The sequence below is a fragment of the Photinus pyralis genome, unplaced genomic scaffold (assembly GCF_008802855.1).
Source record: "Photinus pyralis isolate 1611_PpyrPB1 unplaced genomic scaffold, Ppyr1.3 Ppyr1.4_LG2, whole genome shotgun sequence".
NCBI classification, from domain to species: Eukaryota; Metazoa; Arthropoda; class Insecta; order Coleoptera; family Lampyridae; genus Photinus; species Photinus pyralis.
In genome coordinates this window covers 11,341,463-11,347,021 of record NW_022170403.1, presented here as the reverse complement: position 1 = coordinate 11,347,021, position 5,559 = coordinate 11,341,463, and the positions used below count along the sequence as shown (strand labels likewise).

Sequence of the window (5,559 nt, the reverse complement as noted above, 5' to 3'; positions counted from 1 at the left end):
AAAAATATTTGATTTGTATGTATAGAAATATCTTACAACCTGCAATGTAAAACGATCTCAATGTAACATATCTCCGTGATTGTAATTTTTTAATTGGCCAACTTTCAAGGTCAATTTCTTTTTGGTACTAGGACCAAAAGTATCCACTTTTTGTACAGTTGCCATAGTGAAAGCGATTAATCCGCAAAACGTCAATTTTAGGTACCGAACACTGTCACAAAATAGCGTCTTATTCAGGTGGTTGGAGAAAAAAATTTTTTCGGAGTAGAAAGAATTGGGACCCACACCATTTTGTTCAGAAATGTTTGCACCTTCAGAATCTCGCTTTACGAGTTACGACATTTTCCCGTGGTCCTGACAACAGTTATAGGCCGCTAAAGTTGAACTTTACTCATTTTCGCGCGTGCGAATAGACCACCGAAAGTATTTATTTTCTCAGCAGCTAAGCGATATACATAAATAATTCCTTTTGTAAAATGAAAGTACATTTATAGCAGAATCTAAAGCGTTCATATTTACCTACCTTGTTATGCACAGTTTTTAGAAAAATGACCGTCAACTTCCAAAATTCGTGTAGCATATGAAAAGTGCGCACTTTGAACTGTCATAACTTTTTATTTCACGATATCGATTTCACATACTCGGTGCGCCTCACCGTGTTTCCTGATTCCTGCCATTCGCCACTATGGCACTATGCTCATCTGTAAATCGTGCCGGCCAGAAAAACCGAAACAACCCCAACGCAAACGGGACAATAGCAATCTGCTTTCGAACCAACGCTATCCAAATTCCAAACCGGACGCGTATTGGCATTCTGTACTATTATTCAGAGCAGGTCTGGTCTGATTCGCAGTATACTATGGCTTCACGTTATGCGCAATTTGATAATACATTATATACTGCGATTCAGAGCACTGATGTGGTTTAGTGTTTGTTTTATTACTAAGGTCAGCTAACCACTGGTCGCCCCAAACACTGTTAATATCTTCACCCGTTTTTTTTTAAATTTCGCTTTAAATCCATGTTCTACTAGTTCCAAATATCCGATCATTGAAAACGTATTCTCGTTGCACATGTCAACCAATACCTGTTTATAGATCATTTTAGTGCAGTTTGAGAACCTTGATTACGCACAAACAATAAAAAATAGACTTTTCTTGCAACGCTAACAATAAAAACACACTTCTTGTAAGTGTATGACGCGCTTTATAGAAACCCATTATAAATATACAGTGTTTCAGAACTCTAAAGTTTAAACCATATCGGTGCTCTGAATCGCAGTATATAATGTATTATCAAATTGCGCATAACGTGAAGCCATAGTATACTGCGAATCAGACCAGAGCTGCTCTGAATAATAGTACAGAATGCCAATACGCAAACCGGACCCATCAGACTTTCACCATTAAATTTAACGGTGTGACTAGCCTCCCGGCTCCGGTATTCATACGAATCCCGGTTTTGCTATGACATCACGCTAGTGACGTCAGCGACGACCGAGATTATTATAAATCCCGGCAGGGTAAGTTATTTAAATATTCAAGATAGAGTTGATAGCTTCATTTGAAGGGACTTTAATTTTTTTGCTGAACTCTGTTTAATTACCATTTTAGCAGCTTCATTGGTTAAAAATTCAAAAATTTTTGTTCGTCACTGTATGGTAAGTATGAAGTAACGAGTCTTGTAACTGATATATGGCTTTAAAATCTCGTTCACTTTCAAGGGATGATATAATGGTGAAGAATGAATGCACGAACTCTATTAATGCGCTGTTCTTTGTGATAACGGACTTTAGTTTAGCGTTTATCGATTCTATATATATAATAATATAATATAGTATATATATTTATTGAACACATACATACTATGACGCGTGCTCAATGGGTTTATGATCGGCAGTGCCGTTTTTCACATATCCCCTTTTACACTTACATGTACGCAAGATATAGAAATTACAAATACAGGGGGTGTTTGGTAAACATGCGGCAAAAATGAAAGAGGTTATTCCTTGGACTATTCTAATGTTATTTTATCCTTTGATGATTTTTGAAAAAACGCTTCGTTGCGAAGATACAAGGCGAAATAGATTTTTGAAGAGTTGAACTTATCAAGTAAAAAACGTTAATCACATTCCCTGATATCTGTCCTTGATGATCTTTTGTTTCGAGTTTGTCAAGATTTATTGACGTTTGGCTATTGGCGTGTAATTTCTGCCCTTATTACTTAAACGGTTGTTTGTGAAATCCTCTATCATGGCTCATTATTCGAATGCGTTTTTTCAAAAATCATCAAAGGATAAAATATCATTAGAATAGTTCAAGGAATAACCTCTTTCATTTTTGCCGCATGTTTACCAAACACCCTGTATAATATAAGAAATAAATAATAAAATAATAATACAAATTTTATAAAATTACTGCAGACTGTTTTGATATTAGCAGCTGCTTAAAACTTATACTAAACTGTGCGAGTGATCTACAGTTTCGGAAGAGATTAAGATGATCATTAATTAATGATGGTGATGATATGATTATTTGTCGTATTTTGAAAACAACCTTTCATGAAATGTTTAGACATTGATCATTCATCTTTAATAGGGTACCTACCAATTCCTATCAAAATATTCAAACACTCGTTTTGGAGCAGACATCTTCAGTAGGTCGTACAATTGTTGAAATTCTTCTTCTGTTTTAGCATAAACCATTTTCTGTAAAATTCTATCGGCTTAGGTTATCCCCATTTTTTCGCAGGTGATTTCTTGACTGAAACTTCGCATTGAGTAGAAGATACAAATGATGACATTAGCTTCGGGAACAATGTCTTTTATAACTGACCTTTCCAATAAGTCTTTATCAGTCATGATACTTTTTGTGAGTTCAGTCTGTGGTCTGAATGTTTTTAGAAACCAAGTAAAACTTTCTTTATCCATAGTGGTCAAAACACAAAGCGAAACTATCTCAATCTGACAATTGCGATCTTCCAGTGCAATTAGAAATACAGGTATGCCGAGGTTTATTAATTTATAGGTGCCATCAATACCTAAAAATTCTGGGTATGCTTTTAACGTGTTTTTCATATTAAATGTTTGAATAAACATCCCCTTAAAATTATTTTCTCCATCTTTAAGAATGTTTACTTCAGCGTTATACTGGTTTCTCAAAACATCGACACATTCGTCTAAATTTTCTGACTTTTTTCCCGATTTTTCAATGTTTGATAGGTCTTTTAACGTCAAAATTTTTCTGGTATTCCGTTCTAATTTTTGTTTCACTAACTTTCTATTAGCTCGCAGAGCCAGTAGTTCTTCCACATTCTCTTTATCTTTACTCCTCAATCTTCTTTGATGGGGTAGGTATTGAAGCTGTACCATACTTCTGTCATGACTGTGGCTTTCCGAAACGCTTCTCACTTCCAGATCTCTTCCGTCTGTGGTAACTCGTAAAGACACGTGCGCAGGGCATAATTGTTCTTTCTTAAAAGTCTGTGTATCTCTTTGCCAACTACCGGACGGTCTGAATTTCTGGCCTCCATAAATACAGTAAAATTTTAGCTCTACATATTTCAATGCTTCTCTAGTTGGCCTTGGAATGCGTGAAGAAGCAATAAGACGTGCATCCTTAAGCGGCCCCTACACGATCAATATTTACGTCACTATATTGTACAATATTTTGTGCAATAGTATTACTTGGCCAACCCACACGGTGCAATATTATTGTTCAATAAATTAGTTCGCAGGGCGATATTTGTGCAGTCAACATGTGGAATAATAAGAAGACAGTAAGTTGTGTGGCTATAGCTTTAGTTATAGCTTCAAAAAAAAAAGGAAAAAAAGAAGCACAGTTGGATGAAGGAATGGTTTAAAAAAAGAAAGTACACTCATGAGTCATGAAAATCTGTTAAATGAACTAAGAATTAATGAACCAAGTAGATACACCTCAATACATTCTAAAATGAACTTTCTTTCTTCATCTTTCCCCTTATTTGTAGCCATGGTCGATGTTTATTCCTACTCTGTTAACACAGAACTGAACTGGTATTGCACAATATTACCAACAGACGCAGCAATATTTACTATATTCATTGATTTACTAGATTGCACAATAAAAATCAAACAGTTTTTGATTGACTCAATATATTGCGCAATCTTTCAATGTGCCCTACAGACGCTCAATACTATTGTACAATGTAAATTATTGTGCAATATATTGATGTAAATATTAATCGTGTGGGGACAGCTTTAGACCATATAGTACACGTGCATCACGTTTCCAGAATTTCGCAAAGGTTAGTTCCTCATAAGTTTTCAGGGAACTTTCCACTTCCGAATAGCTATGGAACGTTTTTCCAATTTTGAATATGTGCGACATTACCAATAACAAGGTCACCCTAACCTAAATGTTTATAGTTTACATCAAACACTTTGTAGGCCCTAAATAATTTGCATCCTAATGAAAATGAAATATTTAATGAAGTACTCACCATCTACTAGAACCGAAGTCACAGTTTACAGGAAAGAAACAACGGTTTAAGTACTGGATCCCTGACACTGACTATTAGCAAAACGTAAAACCCACGTGTAATTTGTAAACAACCACAAACATCGCTCCAAGTTGTCAGCCGGGATTTACAATAATCCCGGTCGTCGCTGACGTCACTAGCGTGATGTCATAGTAAAACCGGGATTCGTATGAGTACCGGAGCAGGGAGGCTAGTCACACCGTTAAATTTACTCAAGATTACCATTCGCATGAAGCGTTATTGTTTTAGCAACCTGACCAGGGGGGTACTACCCTTCCAATCTTACATGAACTAATCTCAGATTGTTGCGTGACCACAAAGAAATTATATGTTCGACCTAACCTGGAATATACCTCCCTTTAAACCGTTTAAAATTAAAATCAAATTAAAAGGGCCACCATGGGGATCTCGGGAACTGTAAGAGATAGGTAGGTAGTTTAAATTTGGCAAAGTTGCGTATTTTGATGCTTAACAAAATGCAGGTTTTAAACTTAAAAAATTCCGACTACCTACTTTCGGAGATATCCGGAAAACACCGAAATTTTGCAAAATCGTTTTTATTTTTTACTGAAGTTATCTAAAAAGATATTTCGAAATAAGTAAAACATTATTATGGTCACTTTTTCCATCTACAAGATGGCCCTTTTAAATTTTAAGTTTGACGTTTCGTCTCCAGTCAACCATCATCAACTTTGTTTTTTCTTGTGGAAATTAAATATTAGGCATAGACCTAACATTTCTACGGCCTTCTCTCGATCAAAATTTTGTTGCTGATTGAGTCACCTTATTAAATAAATATATTAAGTTCTTATATAGGCCAAAGATAATTTCCCATTTTCCAATCGTTCCCAAAATCTTCTCAACTTTCAGAACCAAGAGTACATTGGTACCAAATTTCAGCCAAATCTTTTTGTTCCTTACAAAGTTATAATTCAATACAAATCGATTTTATTGCCAAAAAGGCATTTGCCTTTTTCAAATTGCCTCGAGACCATTTAAAAGAACCTGCTTCAAATTTCAACCAAATCGGTCTGGTAGTTT

At 35.5% G+C, this 5,559-nt stretch overlaps 1 pseudogene; it reads right to left on the bottom strand.

Moving 5' to 3' along the window:
* Positions 1-1,531: 1,531 nt before the first annotated feature.
* LOC116163818 lies at positions 1,532-4,543 on the bottom strand (annotated as a pseudogene).
* Positions 4,544-5,559: the final 1,016 nt, after the last annotated feature.